This window comes from Helianthus annuus, chromosome 1 (genome assembly GCF_002127325.2).
Source record: "Helianthus annuus cultivar XRQ/B chromosome 1, HanXRQr2.0-SUNRISE, whole genome shotgun sequence".
Classification (NCBI taxonomy): domain Eukaryota; kingdom Viridiplantae; phylum Streptophyta; class Magnoliopsida; order Asterales; family Asteraceae; genus Helianthus; species Helianthus annuus.
The window spans coordinates 39,019,701-39,036,907 of record NC_035433.2 but is presented as its reverse complement, the minus strand read 5'-3'; the positions used below and the strand labels follow the sequence as shown (position 1 = coordinate 39,036,907).

The 17,207-nt window shown below is 36.3% G+C and overlaps 1 long non-coding RNA gene across 3 annotated transcripts; it reads left to right on the top strand.

Annotated features, from left to right (window-relative positions):
- The first annotated feature begins 12,913 nt into the window (after positions 1–12,913).
- Positions 12,914–15,801, top strand: LOC110865499. Of its 3 annotated transcripts, XR_002550730.2 has the most exons (9): positions 12,914–13,056; positions 13,166–13,204; positions 13,331–13,409; positions 13,500–13,658; positions 14,204–14,279; positions 14,790–14,955; positions 15,029–15,121; positions 15,212–15,328; positions 15,500–15,801. It is a non-coding gene; the product is annotated as an uncharacterized LOC110865499 (long non-coding RNA). The 3 variants fall into 3 exon arrangements; XR_002550726.2 differs by having other exon boundaries at positions 14,790–15,121; XR_002550729.2 differs by lacking the exon at positions 14,204–14,279 and having other exon boundaries at positions 14,790–15,121.
- The last annotated feature ends 1,406 nt before the right edge of the window (positions 15,802–17,207 follow it).

Here is a 17,207-nt window from a genome sequence, read left to right as displayed (position 1 = left end):
ATGTAGCCTCCATCATCATGCTAGGATGAAGTGCCGCGAATGCCAAATTTGTGGACTTAAAGATCACACAGCAAAGGTTTGTCGAGCTGCAGTTGCACCAAATCAAGCTGACAACAATCCTGCTCAAGCTCGCTTTCCACCAGGTTCTTGCTACAATTGTGGCGAGATGGGTCATTTCCGAAGAAATTGCCCAAAGCTTGCTAATGCTAATCCAGCACAGTGATGAGCATCTGACCGACTAGAAGACAACACTCTTTAGAAATAATCATGTCTTGTGTATTATTTTCTTTTGTTGTCAAGGTCCATGAAACAGTTGTTATCATTGTTTATAAATAAATCTTTTATTTACATTGCAATGTATTTATGAGGTTTTATGTATAAAGAACATATCCCTTACAATACCGACAATTAAGGAATCGTATTCCTTGAAAAGCAAACTACCACCCAAATTTTTTTTCCATCTTATGATATCTTGCGTTTCCATGAAGTTCCTGAGTACTTGTTTCTTCTAAGAAAAACGAAGTACAAGGCACAAGTTACAACACTGGACGAATACCCAAAGTACCACTATAAATCCTTAATAGGGTACCTAAGGGTATTTCCATAAATCCAAAAATTTATGTGTTCCTTAATTCGAATATTATGTTTGTTTGGAAACAAAAATCGAAATTTTTGGAATATCTTCCTATCTTTTCAGATAGATCCCAGAGGACATTGAAGTCCATCTACTGGTTTCCATATCCATTTTCAATCAATAACAAGTTAATAACAAATTAATAACCAAGTTAAACAACTATGTGATTATGTGCTTATGTGTTCCCTTTTATGTTTTTGTGATCCAATTTTTGTTATCCAAATCCTCATAGAATCTTCCATATCTTCGTATAAGGGATTCATAGTAGGATATCCAAAGGTACTATATTAAATCCTCAATGGGCTTTTACGTGATAGTAAGGACCCTTGAATTATATTGTACTATTCCATAATTAGACCCCTTGAGTGGTCTAGTTAAACAGATTGATCCAAAAATCTAGTTAGGAATATCATGTGATGATATAGCTGAAAGGACTCCATGGTGGTCTAATTAAAGAGATCATTTATTGATCTAATTAAAAGGACCCTATAGTAGTCTAGTCACCCTCATCACAAGTTTGATATTCTTCCCCAAAACATTACAAAACAAACTGTGCGGACTGTGCAAGGAATTACGTAATTATGGATGCATACATAATTATGGAATTTAGTGCACAGAAACCACAGCAAGTTTTGTCATGTATCTAGAGTTAACCCTGTTCATTTTCGTATCTGAAGAAATTGTGGAAAATGAATCATTCCGTTCATTTTCGTTTCTGAAGAAATTGTGGAAAATGACTCATTCCGTTCATTTTCGTATCTGAAGAACTTGTGGAAAACGACTCATTCCGTTCATTTTCGTATCTGAAGAAATTATGGAAAATGACTCATTCCGTTCATTTTCGTTTCTGAAGAAATTGTGGAAAATGACTCATTCCGTTCATTTTCGTATCTGAAGAAATTGTGGAAAATGACTCATTCCGTTCATTTTCGTTTCTGAAGAAATTATGGAAAATGACTCATTCCATGCATTTTCGTTTCTAAAAGATACCCATTAAGGAAAATGACTCATTCCGTGCATTTTCGTTTCTAAAGGATACCCATTAAGGAAAATGACTCATTCCGTGCATTTTCGTTTCTAAAGGATACCCATTAAGGAAAATGACTCATTCCGTGCATTTTCGTTTCTAAAGGATACCCATTAAGGAAAATGACTCATTCCGTGCATTTTCGTTTCTAAAGGATACCCATTAAGGAAAATGACTCATTCCGTGCATTTTCGTTTCTAAAGGATACCCATTAAGGAAAATGACTCATTCCGTGCATTTTCGTTTCTAAAGGATACCCATTAAGGAAAATGACTCATTCCGTGCATTTTCGTTTCTAAAGGATACCCATTAAGGAAAATGACTCATTCCGTGCATTTTCGTTTCTAAAGGATACCCATTAAGGAAAATGACTCATTCCGTGCATTTTCGTTTCTAAAGGATACCCATTAAGGAAAATGACTCATTCCGTGCATTTTCATTTCTAAAGGATACCCATTAAGGAAAATGACTGATTCCGTGCATTTTCGTTTCTAAAGGATACCCATTAAGGAAAATGACTCATTCCGTGCATTTTCGTTTCTAAAGGATACCCACTAAGGAAAATGACTCATTCTGTGCATTTTGGTTTCTGAAAATTTTCCATCGAAGGGAAATGAATATCCCTGATTTTTCCTTCATTTCCATTTCTGAAGAGTCTCCGTTAAGGAAATGACAGGATATTGCCTTGCATATCTTTGGTGGCTATTTGACACAAAGTCACAAAATAGACTCCTACGAATAAATTTCGGGACGAAATTTCTTAAAGTAGGGGAGACTGTGACACCTGTGTCACCACGACCATCAAACAAATACCAACCCAATGAAATATTGTATTTCATACTTGGGATTTGTATAAATATGTGTATCGTTTGCACATATTGATTCTTGTTCGATTTCGGGCCTTAAATCGCTTTCTGGAAGGTTATACGCGATCTGATGCGTAAATATAACCAGTTTTGTCACACCCCCAAAATCCACCCGCGGGTAACACCCGCTTCGAGGGCGTGACTGACCAGGATCCAGCCACCAATTATACTGAATAACTAAATTGATAACGAAAGTAATACTTACTAACCATAAGATTAGCAAATATTAAGTTCAGAGTTTAAGGTTTCAAGTTTAAACAGTAACAAGTAGCGGAAGCATAATTAAATAGTTTTAAACAGTGTTCATAAGGTAGGCATAGTAAATGCCCAACACACGGGCAGACGACCACTACACATCCCAAGTAGCTGCTCCAGTCACTGGCCACCTGCAAAGCATGCAGTAAAGGGGTCAACAATAATGCTGAGTGAGTTCACTAGTTGTCCAGTTTTAATTACCAAAAACTTGTTTCACCAGTTAATTTATCCGTTTAAACATGCCATGGGGAGCTACCCCAAAAGTTAGCGACTAAACTGTTTTTCCAATACCGAACACTAGGTAACCGTTTGCGTTTCCGCAGGATGCCCCGATGTCAATGTTCTATCATCATTGACGGATGCCTGAGTACATTAGTTCACGACCGATCCCATACCATGGCACGGTGTGAGGCTGGTAAGACCTAAATAGCGCTATCAACTAATAACCCGTTCGCCTGGCACCGGCGACTAATCGGTATTATGTAGTAGGGACTTGAGTGATAGAGTTGCGTTTAGTGCCGTTGGTTGCATTCCGTATAAACAGTAATTAACTAAAAAGGTTTCCCAATACAAGGGAAGATAAAGTACGTTTGTTCCCAGTAACTAGGGAAGGAATGTAAATGGTATCCCCTTTACAAGGGGATAGGGTTGTTCTAGTCTCGTGTCCCAAACCACCGGGACGCATGCTTTTATGTTGTGAACTCACCTTGGGTTGCTCGGTATGATACGTTACTTGGTTAAGTATGTTGGTCACCACGTCCTAGCATGGTTACCAAGTATGGGTCAAGTTGGGTACAAGTAAACACGTATAAAACACACTTAACATAAATGCAAACAACCACAGTAGCAGGTATACATGCAGTCCAGTCAACAGAAAGTCCAACATACAACAGTGGGGTTATTGGGCCTAAACAGTAACAGATACTCAAGCAGTCCAATTAACAGATAATCCAACAAGTTCTTTGGCCCAATAACAGCCCAGTCGAGACAAAGGTGACTCGCAATCGAGGTTGCGACTCGCAAACGAGGTCTCGGTTCGTCACGCTTTGGTTACGACTCGCAATCAGAGATTCCGACTCGCAACCGGCGGTTCCGACAAAGCAGTTGTGGTTACGACTCGCAATCGGATCGATACGCGTTGATTACGACTCGCAACCGGGAGGTCTCGACAAATCCTGCTGTGGTTTCGAGTAGCAACCAAAGGTTGCGACTCGCAACCGTGATTACGTGCACATAAAACAGTTTCTAGAACCTGCAAGACAGTACTAGCCAATAGGATTTCATTTTCATGAGAATTATGTACTATACCCACTAAACATGTTTGTTTGTCTGATTTCTTACCAAAACAGATCAAAATATGCACCATTTGAATATCCTAAAAAAAATCTTCAAGGTGTTCTTCAATCATTCAAATAAAACTTCAAACACATAAACAAGAAATCAGCATACTCATGAGCTCTCAATAAACCCGAATCAAAACAGGAAACTTATAAAACCATGTATCATTTCTTGACAAAGATCATAATACCTATTCTATCATAGAAATCATATTCGTTAACAAACAAATCCTAAGAACATGCAATTCTAACCAACCCCTTAACATTTATCGGATAACCCAAAACTATGAACAACAAAAATCATCGAGTAATCACTTCCCTTATCATATTTATGAACATACAAGCCTAATATTCATACTAAAACCTCTAATCACATCAACAAGCATAAAACCATAACAAACATCAACAATCATGAACATATAAACACTAACCGGTTACTCGGGGTTGAGAGAGAAGGGGTGTTCGGGTGGTCTCTTGGTTCGGCCGATCTTCCTTGTTGATAGCTCACTTGATCTGAGAGATATGAAGGAATGGGGAGATGATTTTGGTTGCTAGAAACTTAGGGTTTAGTGAGAGAGAGATGAGAGGAGAGTATGAGAGTGTTGTGAGATGAGTGTTGTAAAAATGGTTAAGGGAGGGGTGGGTTGGTTTATATAAGGTTCCGAATTGGGCTAGTGGGGATTCCGGCTTGGGTTTCTCGGTCACAAGGCCCAAACCGGCCCATTGCTACTGTTCACTCGAGAACGTGGTCTCGAGTCGGGTTCTTAGAGGTCTCGGCCTACACATATATAACGCACACTCATACCTATATATGTATATACATATCATACATACACACAAAGCAAGGATCACATAGAACATCAGAACAATACACAACTTTTTCATTTACTTGTATACGTACACACATGTTACATCGAAAGATTGTCCGGGAAATTCCGAAGTGTCACATTATCCCCAAGTTTTAGGAACTTTCGTCCCGAAAGTTAAGGCAGCCACATACATAGCATGATACAAAGTATAAAATGTCTTGTAAAACAATGTACTAAGTATGCACACAATGGGCATACATAGCAAAAACATAATGAAATCATGTACTAATATTGTACTAATGAACATAGCAAGTATATGATATAAAAGCATGAAATCATGAAAGTAACAAGTAGGCACATGTGTTTCACCCCAAAACGTTTGGAAAACAGTAAAAGAGGGGACTATGTACTCACTTGAGGGTGCTTAGAAGTCTTGAAAAACAACCAAGCAAAGCTAAAGGGATCACGGAAATCAAACGGCACCTATATAGGTATCTACATTAATAAACGGACATATCGGAGGATCGGGTAGTACGAGGGTTCGTAAACCAAATAAGTATGGGAACTTATGTAATATGGTTTAACAAATCCTACGTACTAAAACGAAACCTATCCTAAGTGCTTTTGACCCATTACGACCCGTTTAGGTAGCTCATGCCACTTTAACGCATCGTTTGCGTAAAACGCATTCGGAACGCCTAACTAGTCCTATGACAAGCAAGATATGCCTTAACATGTTTAATATCGTTGTCAAATCAGTTTAGATGTCAAAAATTACGTTACATAGGCTTAAAATGAATTTTGGCGCAAAAAGGGCATTTTGGTAATTTACCTAAGGCATATAAACTACCTATCATACAACTACTTAAACGACGTGACCATAAGGTATAACCTCGGAAGGTTATTCCCTATACAACTATGGTCACCTAAAGTGTTTGGTCGGATCCTAATGATCGACCAAATGGGCCGGGTTCGAAAGTATAAGCGATTGATTAGATCGCTTACCTTTACGACCCTAAACAAGCACAATTCTAAAAGCGGCGAGCTAAACATGCTAGAACATGTTTAGTAAAGTTAGAAAACATGTTTGGTATCAAAACAAACGGTTTTGATACCCTAGAGTAGTTTGGTTACAAAATACGCGAGAAAACGCATTTTGGCCGAAACTACGACTCGTCACTGAGCCTAGATAACGTGGTAATCAGTAGGTATAGTCACTAGGGACTATAACCATCGTGATTACGCTCACTTTATGAAGTTCAAACGAACTTCGCGTTGACCATAAACTGGTCAATGCAGAAAGTCAAACGCAGTTTGACTTTAACGCTAAAACGAATGAAAAACGCGAAAGAATACTTACAGAAGGTCCCCGCAAGATTTGACCCGATTCACTCTCAGGTAGGAAGCATAAACTTCCACTTAGAGAGTGTAGAATCAGATCAAATGTGGGTTTTTGCAAGTGAAGGCAATGGGTATTTATAGGAAAACAAGAGCCGTTAGGATCGTTCCTCGAAGATTGAGCTTCGATCTAAGCCGTACAAGTGGGCACATGGTATTTGGATACCATGGGCACTTAAAAACCATCAAAAATAGCCCATAGATTGATGAAAAACCATTAGCAAAGGTGTGGAACAGCTGGAACAAGCTGGAAACCAATTCTGCTGATCTGGGACATGCTTACGGACCGTAAGCAAAGGTCCATACGGACCGTAAGGACCTTGCAGGTCAACAACTTTCAAAATTGGCAGTTTTGGTCCCTGCAGCCCCAAAACTTGGTATTTGATGCATTTTTGACACGTTTAAGCCCCGTTAACCCCATTTCAAAGCTCTAAAATAAAGTTAAAGTATAGGGAACTTAAAATGTGCTCAAAAATATCTTGGATGTCGGTTCGTTTGGTCGTACGGTTGCGTTGTTCGGTTAATTGCGACGGAATGCACATAAACGCGAAAAACGATCCAAATTGCGCGACGAATGGATTTTTGTCAAGCCAAACACTAAAACATAATATTTTAATGATTACATAAAATTTTGGATGTCCGGAAGTATTCAGAATGTAAAATATGCGCGAAAATGCAAACTTATGCACTTTTTGACGCTTTTAGTCCTTGAATGAGCATAAAGTTTATTTTAGCACACCGAACACCTCAAAGCCTATTTCTAAGCTATGTAAAGGATATTTAGAGTGTGTTTAACTTATGCCCAAGTTCCGGAGGGTCTGTTACAGTACAAATTGACATACTTTCGCAGTTTGTCGAATTTAGTCCCTGTAAGCGAATAAACTTGATTTTGGCATACCAAACCATCCAAAACTTATTTCTAAGTTATGTAATGGTTATTTAAGGTATGTTAAGCCTATTTCACTGTTCCGGAGTGTTTGTTGCATTAAACTGGTTATATTTACGCATCAGATCGCATATAACCTTCCAGAAAGCGATTTAAGGCCCGAAATCGAACAAGAATCAATATGTGCAAACGATACACATATTTATACAAATCCCAAGTATGAAATACAATATTTCATTGGTTTGGTATTTGTTTGATGGTCGTGGTGACACAGGTGTCACACGAAGTTCGTTTGAACTTCATAACGTGAGCGTAATCACGTTGGTTATAGTCCCTAGTGACTATACCCACTGATTACCACGTTATCTAGGCTCAGTGACGAGTCGTAGTTTCTGCCAAAATGCGTTTCCTCGCGTATTTTGTAACCAAACTACTCTAGGGTATCAAAACCGTTTGTTTTGATACCAAACCTGTTTTCTAACTTTACTAAACATGTTCTAGCATGTTTAGCTCGTTGCTTTTAGAATTGTGCTTGTTTAGGGTCGTAAAGGTAAGCGATCTAATCAATCGCTTATACTTTCGAACCCGACCCATTTGGTCGATCATTAGGATCCGACCAAACGTTTTAGGTGACCATAGTTGTATAGGGAATAACCTGAATAATCTTCCAAGGTTATACCTTATGGTCACGACATTTAGGTAGTTGTATGATAAGTAGTTCTTATGCCTTAGGTAAATTACCAAAATGCCCTTTTTACGCATAAATTCATTTTAAGCATATGTAACTTAATTTTTGTCATCTAAACTGATTTAGCAACAATATTAGACATGTTAAGGCATACATTACTTGTCATAGGACTAGTTAGGCGTTCCGAACGCGTTTTACGCAAACGACGCGTTAAAGTAGCGTAAGCTACCTAAACGGGTCGTAATGGGTCGTAAGCACATAGGATAGGTTTCGTTTTAGTATGTCGGCTTTGTTAAACCATATTACATAAGTTCCCATACTTATTTGGTTTACGAACCCTCGTACTACCCGATCCTCCGATAGGTCCGGTTATTAATGTAGATACCTATATAGGTGCCGTTTGATTCCGTGATCTTCTAGCATTGCTTGGTGGTTATCCTAGGACTTCTAAGCAATCTCAAGTGAGTACATAGACCCCCTCTTTTCCTGTTTTCCCATTTTGTGCATACTTAGTACATCGTTTTACAAGACATCTTATACTTGGTATCATGCTATGTATGTCCATTCGTCGCATACTTAGTACATTGTTTGTGCATTCTTACCTATGGTTTGGTTGTTACATATTTCACTTGCCATACATGACATTTTGTTTACACATTACTTGATTGACTTTTGACAACGGTTTAGACAAGGGCAATTTACATTGGTGGTTTATGTGGGTAAGTGATTTGAGTAACGAGACGTGTGTAATGTGATACAAGCATGGTGGATACGCCGCTGGTACTTCCTATATATAAGTGCTTATATTATATTACATGGCGTAGCGTTATTTAAATCATTCATTTGGATTTATACATTTTTACACAAATAACATATTTTTCACAAGACATTGTTTTACAAAACAGTTTGATTTCTACAAACTCCTTTTTACTTGGTTATTCACTTAACCTTACATCATTCTTTTTAACTATACCTATCTATCCTCGATTTTTAAACGTTTTATAAAAGCAAACACTTAAACTGGATTCATGACAAATCTTTGGTTAAACATTTTCTTAAACCTAAGTCATGAATCATATTTTTCATAAAACCTATGTACTCGCCGGCATTTTTATGCTGATGTATTTTCACATGTGTTTCAGGTACAATAGTTGATGATATTTGATGATGATATTGATGCATGCTCACATAGGATTGGACGAGGCCTTAGTGACGTTAAAAGATGCAAGACTAGTTAATTTTTTTTATGTTTCTTTATTGTTAAGACATTGTAACTCATTTAATTCAATAAAACGAAATTTGTTTAATCCATGGTTGTGAAACAATGATTCTGTTACAACACTCCCCGATGTTTCCGCCACGTTTTGTTGTTTTACGTGGTCGGGGTGTGACAGTAAGTCAGGTTGATCGATCCTGAGAAGCTTATGTTTTAGAGAGCCAGGTTACGTTACCTGAGGACTCTGATTGAAGAAAGCCAGGCAATGATCATGGACCTGTGAAAGCCAGACAACGATCCTGAAGCTGATGATGCTGATGAACTAAAGGAATGCAAGAGAAGATAGAAAGAGTGAAGCCTGAAGACTGATAAAGACTGAAGTTGCTAAGACACAACACAGTCAGACTCGATACTGAAGACTCGTCAACATCTGAGGGGGAGTTTGTTAGTGCATACATCTGTTGACTTCGTCTTGTATCGAGTCTTAGACTAGATTGTATAGATCAGGGCACGTTATTCGAGAAAATAGGAAAGTTTAGAATGGTTTAAGCTGATTCTGCTCGAATGATGTTTTTGTTGATTTCGTTTGTATTGCTGATTCCGCTCGAGCATGTTCAAGCGGAATCAGGCATCCTATATATAGTCATTAGGAGCGAAATCATTGTAACAGTTCGTGAATTCCATACCGAAGTGCTGCCGGTGTGAGGACTGATCGTATTTGCTGTCAAATCAACATAATAGGTGTTTGAAGTGAATTGCTTGCTGTATCTAAGTCTATTTCTTGTTTTTCGTACCTGAAATAGATCAGAACCTCTCTGAACGACTCGTTCGGGTCAATGGCACGATCCTACACATTCAAAATCGATTGGTATTTCAACATGAATACCCTCATGCGAAATGCTTCTTACATTGTATTATTTTATTGGTATACCCCTTCCTTGGATTCAAGAAAAGTGAAACATTAGTTGACAACTCCGTTCCTTCTTTTTCTACCCTTGGTCGACAGAAATGAAACAATATATGAATGGTAAAATAAAATAATAGTAACCTTGCAATTATTTAATTATATTCATGTCCTTGGTGTTTTAATAAATGGTTAACTCTTGACATTTCATTTCTGGTTGAGTTTCAATGATGAATTAGAATTGAAAGAAAGGAACAAAGGATAAATATCAAACCATATGTACATAACTCAACATACATAAAAGAAACACAGAGGACATCTCTGTTACCCTTTTTCCTCTTGATCTATATAACAACCACACACTTCCCCATACCCTGTTAATCTCTCATCTCTCTCTCTCTCGATAACATACAAGCACACAACACCATCAAATATCTTCTTCATCTTCACATCTCCGGCTGACTGGAGGAGCTCCGGCGACAGCTCCGACCATCTCCGGTCACAAACACATCCCACGACACCTCGGATACCCCCTTGTCACCGGAGCTAATCCGGTCGAACACCGGTCGTCTCTCCAGCAGAGCAACCACAAAAACCCACACCCCCTTGATTCCCCTTCTTTCTCTCTCGGTTCCGGTGACAGGATTCGGTTGCCAGCTCCTGTTCTTCTACGGCAAGCGAGGCATTCTCCACAACCACCTGCAACCCCCCCTCTCCGATGATCTCCTGCGATGGCAAGCGGAGTCGCCGCCTCTCACGGCGGTGGCGGTGGTGATTTTGTTCAGCAGGTACCCCCCCCCCTTTCTGTTACTCCTATCTTTTTAAAAAAAAAAAACTGAGGTCCGATGATGATGGATGATGATTCTGTTGAAGACGATGTTCTAGGTGGCCGACGGCGGGGCTGGTCGTCGGAGCCACGACAATGGGGGATGGTGGAGTTTGGTTCCAGGTCTCGACTCAGTTTCAAGCAGGTGGTGTGGGTTCGAGTTCAAGTGACTTGGTTCAGGTTTGGTTTAAAATGGTTCGTCTCGGTTCGGGTTCTCGGTACAAGACAGTCAACGGGTTTAGGTTCGGCTCGGTTCTTAGGTTCGGGTCAGCTGGTCAACGGTCAGAAATTTCGTGGTTCGGGTTGACTCGGTCAAACCGAGTCGACTCGGTCAAACTCAGGTCAACAGTGGGTTGACTCGGTCAACTCAGTTAGGCGGTTCGACGATTCAACACGAAGATTTGGTAAAGATTAACGACGTGTTTAATATTTACGTTATATTTAGTTTTAATACTTACGTGTGAAACGAGCTCGAAACGATTAACTATTAGTTCATATCTTAAATTATTCATGAAGATTTATATAAATATTGATTACATTGTTTGAATATTGATTGATTTGGAAAAATAACGACAACTTACGTTGTCGGGGGCGTCCAAAAACAGAGGAAACTCTACCCGTTTTTCGAGAAAATCCGTAAAATAAAGCGAGTCTTATTATAAAACGAAACTGTCAAATGAGTACATACACAAATGTAATTTTACTTTGGACGACACCTTATAACATACAAGAAACTACGATAAACGGATTATTTTTATAAAATAAATATAGTTTCTATATTTATTTCGAATGTACAACAATACGAATTTTTCTTATAAATGAATAAATTATATACATATTTGTTTTAACATCAAATAACCCGACTTCTTTTCTTTGCGAAAATAAATAGTTTATATTTTTTTCGAACGACAACACTTTACGGCTTTCGAAAGCAACGACTATCCGGAAAGTATCTAAAACTAATAAATATAGTTATAATATTTATTTTAGAAACTTGGAAATTCTACAAGTCTTTTAAAAAATCAATATAATTATTTATATTGTTTGAAACGGCGAACACGCCTTCGTTTTATAAAATAAATATAGCTTTATATATTTATTTTTAACATCAAACGACTCGTATTATCACTACTAGAAAATAGGTCTAATGCAACCTTTTAGAAGCAACCTTTTTCAAATATGTTGCATTTAACTCTAATGCAACTTTGTTGAACATAAAGGTTGCATTAGAAGATATAATGCAACCTTTCTAATAAAAGGTTGCAAACTTATAGTAAATCTGCAACCTTTTTAATTAAAGGTTGCAAAATTATTTTGAATATGCAACTTTTTTATTTAAAGGTTGCAAATTATTCTTAAAAATGCAACTTTTTTCTTAAAAGGTTGCATTTATGAAAATTTAAATGCACGTTTCGTACACACATGTGTGTTTCCGTGCATAAAAAAGATTTATGTTTTAAACATGCACGGAATCCAACACTAGAAACTTTTAACTTTCAACGTTAAAATCACATAAGCTAAATATGTTATAGCTCATAAGAATTATATAGTTTCACTATAAATAAAAAGCCATTTAGTGACATACACTTTTAATGCCATTTTGTTTTTGTGCCACGAATTAAAGTTTTTAATGGCACTTTGCTTATTTCATATTTTCTGACACACTTTTAGTGCACTTAGGTTTTATGCCACTAGTTTAGTTTTTTTAAGAACACTTTACATATATCATATTTTCTTTCCACACACTTTTAGTTGCATTAAGTTTTTTATGCTATTGATTAAAATTTTCAATCTTATCAGAAAATTATCAAATGGATAGAGTGGAAGGATTGGGGTTCTTTTGTAAATATGTAATTGTGTAGTTGTTTTTGTCGGCCCGTCTTGGATCGGTTGTTTTTGTGAATGAAGTTTACCTTTCAAAAAAAAAAAAAAAATCTTATCAGAAAATTTACTAATTTATGCCATTAATTCTTAAAGGTAATCAAAATTAAAAAATTCACCATATTTACCTCCATAATTTTCTTAAATTTTTCGTCATAAGATTAGTTCCCTCCAACTTAGCCCCACTCTTTCACCCTAAAATAGTTTCCCACGTTCACTTTCCCTTCCCTCTCACTCTTGTCTCTCTTGTATAATTCCAGTAGCATAGTTTCGTGTTCTTCAAAACATTATTGTCAACAAAGCCCCTAGGCCCCCTAACCCTAGTTGATGTACGAATCTAATTTCTACATATGTTTAATTTTTTATTTCTTATATCATAACAACGCCCTAACCCTAGTTCTTCGTTTGGTGTTTGTCTTCAAAAATTATTATCAATAGGTGGTGCATTTGAGGAAATCTGCACCCTATCTCTGAGAGGTAACTTATTCCTCGATCTCTTTTCTTGATGGCATGTTTCTGAATTGTTACATGTTTGAAACCACATGAAGAAATAATGCTCAAAGAGCAGATAAAATATACATCTGCATCTTACTTTTCGTGTAGGTTTAGTTGGTCAATCTGCACCAAAGAATAAGGGTACAATGTCACAATTGCTTGCTGCTAAAATAACATTAGCAATGTGGTGAGAGACCTTCATAATACCCTTTTTAAAAGGGTTTATTTATTTATTTGTTTATTTAGTACAACTTTTAACATATATTTTGTTTTACAGCTTGACACAAAGCATTGGAGATATTATGATTTTGGTCTTAAAGTAGTGCCTCCACTAATATGTCTTCATGGCGCGGTAGCACTGTCAAGGAAGATGAGGCACATTGATTACATTCGAGTCCGGAACTTCCCCAACTTATGATGACTTTAAGGATATATGGTAATGTTTAATTAATTATATATAAAATAATAACCTAAATTATATATAAAATAATAACCCCAACCTTCCGAACACAAACCCCTGCCCCCTTGGGGTCAAACAATTGCAATTCAAAAAGGGTTGGCGGCGCACCTTGTTGCCCGTCTACCTTCTGTTTTGATGTAACTTAACAAGTTTTCTGGTTATATTTAAATAAATGAAAATAATAACTATAATTATTATAAATTAATTAATAAACAAACCAAGCTCCAGCTTGAAAAACCACATATGAGCCGAGCTCGAGCTTTAGAAACAAAGCTCGAATTGAGCTGAGCTCAAGCTTTCATAAGTTAAATGTGCTGGAGAGCTCTGGCTTGGCTCACTTGCACCCCTACTAACATGCAACTTTTAGCAATCTTGCCATTGGCTTTGGTGCATACTTTGGGCAATATATTCATAAACATGAGTCTCGGAAACGTTGCTTTATCTAATCTTGTATGTTCAAGCTTCTTAAATTGCTTCAATTTTTATGTTGTTCCTATTACTAAATTGTCCGACTTTTCTAGACAATTGTGTGTGCTCACAATGAAGAACCTATGATTTATGTTATCTAGATTCGAGGTTCATCTTCAAATTTGCGAGGTATATTTTATTATTATTTTATTTATATATTTTATTTTCTTTTATAGCAGACTAGCAATTCTTGAACTAATAGTGTATTTAAATTTTTCAGAAAGTATATCATACACCAATTGGATTACAATTGGTTCTTTATGTTGTAGATGGTTGTTTGTTTGATAGGAATACTCCTAGATAAATGAGTGGCTCTTATTTTGCTTTTTTCCTTTTTAAGATGTTCTAGATTACACTGTTTGTATGTGTTTTATATTGGCAAATAGGATAAGTAATGGACTGCCAGACTTGTGATTAAGCTGTAGTTGATGAGTATATTCTTTTAGTATTTTCCATCATACAAAATTAAGCTATTTTAAGCACATTTAGATCATTATTGTTTTAAGGATTCATCTTGTATTATTTGACTGTTTACTTTTATTGGACTTTGTTTTGCCAAGAACTAGTTGTTTATAGCATTCGAGTTTATGTGCAGTTCCCTTTATAGGAAATGAACTGTATACTTATTATTTGGTACAGTCTATGCAAGAGGTCAATGTTACCATTCATGTTCCTCCCGGAATCGAGTCAAGATTTATAGCATGTGAAATCACCAAAAACCATATAAAAGTTGGACTCAAGAGTCAGCCTCCAAATACTTGGAAGTGTGCAGAACCAGATGGGCTAAGGAAATTCGCATGTTAATGTGTCTATTGGCTAATTCGTATTTTTTATTTAGAGTTCTATTGGCTAATTCGTTTATGTTAATGTGTCTTCAGAAGCGTTGTTTGTGGGCTAAGGAAATTCGCATGTCTCAAAAGAATACGTAAACAGCCGGCCCAAAAAGTTTCGCCAGAATTCGTGAAGAGATGGTAATATGTCTTGGTGTTGCTGGTGATTAGTGTTTTCTAATGTTCAAGATGCTGATTTTTTTTAATATGTGTACGTTACCATGAATATAGAGAAATGACGACCCAAACAAGGAATTACCTAGCTTAACCAAAGTGTTTGAATGTACACGGAAAGGGACCGAAGGACGTTCATATCTTGATACATATGACAATACGGAAACGAAAATTGTAAGTTCTTTCTAGTTTTTCGTTACGAGGGTTTTAAATGAAGAATCTTTTATGTGTTGACTTTTAAAAGTCAGTTGCTTGTTTTGGTTATGTTGTTGTTTGGTCTGGTTTATTATTGCCTGATTTTTTTTCTTGTTTTATAATTTTTAATTTCCTTATTCTCTTTTAAAGGAACAAATGAAAAATTACAAACCTCGCGAAGATGGAAGTGCTTTGGTGGATCCTTTTACGATTGTAATGAACAAGGAGCATGATGGCTACCTTTGACTTTATGGCGGGGTGTTACTAAAAAATGTTGAAAAAAATGGATGGTGGTGAAGAACCATACATGATTCCGGGTGGGCTTATGGAATCATTCCAAGCAAGCCTTGAAGTTGAAAAAACCCAATTGTTTGAAATGAGAAAAGAAATTGAAGAAGCTATCAAGAAAGATATTTACAGCCAACAAGCACACTTGGAATCTAGGATACAAAGTATTTTGAAAAAACTACCCATTGAAGTACTTCAAGATCTTCAAGATGAGTAGAAAGTTTTTGTTGCTTTTTATCATTGTAATCGACAAATATGCTTTTATTATGTTGTTTTTTTTTTTTAGTTTGGACATATGTTAAAGTATAAGATATTTATGTTATTATTACATTGGTGGAATTATCTATTAGAAGATTTAGTATTTTAAACAATGATGTTATATAGTTGTATTTGACATTTAAAAAGGTTGCATTTATTGTAACTAAAATCTTTAAAAAAATGTTGCATTTGATATAAAAAGATGCATTTTTCTACTGAAAATTATAAAAAATGGTTGCATTTTAGAGTAGCAAAAGTTGCATTTGAGGTAGCAAAGGTTGCATTTAAGTGTTAAGAAAGTTGCAAATAAAAATATAAAAGTTGCATTAGAATGTAAAAAGGTTACATTTTAAAAAGGTTGCATTTAAATAGCAAGTGCAACCCTTTCAAAAAAAAGTTGCATTATTTAAGAAAAGGGTTGCATTAGGTCTAATTCAACTTCACCTAATGCAGCCCTTGATAAAAGGTTGCATTAGGCCTAATGCAACCTTTTCAAGGCCTAATGCAACTTTTTATCATGGTTGCATTAGCTTCATTTTCTTGTATATAAAAATAAATATAGCCATATTTATTTTCAAACACGACAACTCGACGATTCTCTTATAAAATAAATATAACTTTTTATATTTATTTCAAGCGCCGAAACGGCATATACGTATATTTTGGTAAATATATACAAGACGTAATATATATAATAAAAGTTTATTATATATTACTCTCATAACGAATATTTCTAAATGCACAAACGACTTCTCGGGTCGACAAGCGACCTCAACGATATATTTATATATTTGATATAAATATTTATTTACTTTCAAATATCTCGAGAATCAAGTCTTTTCAAGACTTGTTAGTTATTATCGACGATAAACAACGCTTATCAAATATGACCTAATCGTTTCCATTTACTTCACAACTTACCGTTAAATCGTTCGGGTAACGATTCGGTAGAGCTCGGTGACACGTAGACTAGTTACTGCGTTTATTTAGAAACTTATAAGATATTCCGTGTTAGGAATATTGTAAAATGCACACTAGCAAGTCAAGTCTTGGAAACGATATCACGAAGTCGTATTTTGCTAGCTTTGCATAGGAATACTCAGGTGAGTTCATAACCCCCACTTTTTACTGTTTTACATTTTTATAAATGTTTTCGGGGGTGGAAAGACATGCACGTTTTTCAGAAACATACAAAGTTTTCTATAAACAAAGACTACATATTTTTAGGCAAAGCACGTTGTGCAAGAACATACAAAGCTTTTGAACGAACGAAAACTCATATTTCTGAATCATATTACGAATGGATTTCGAG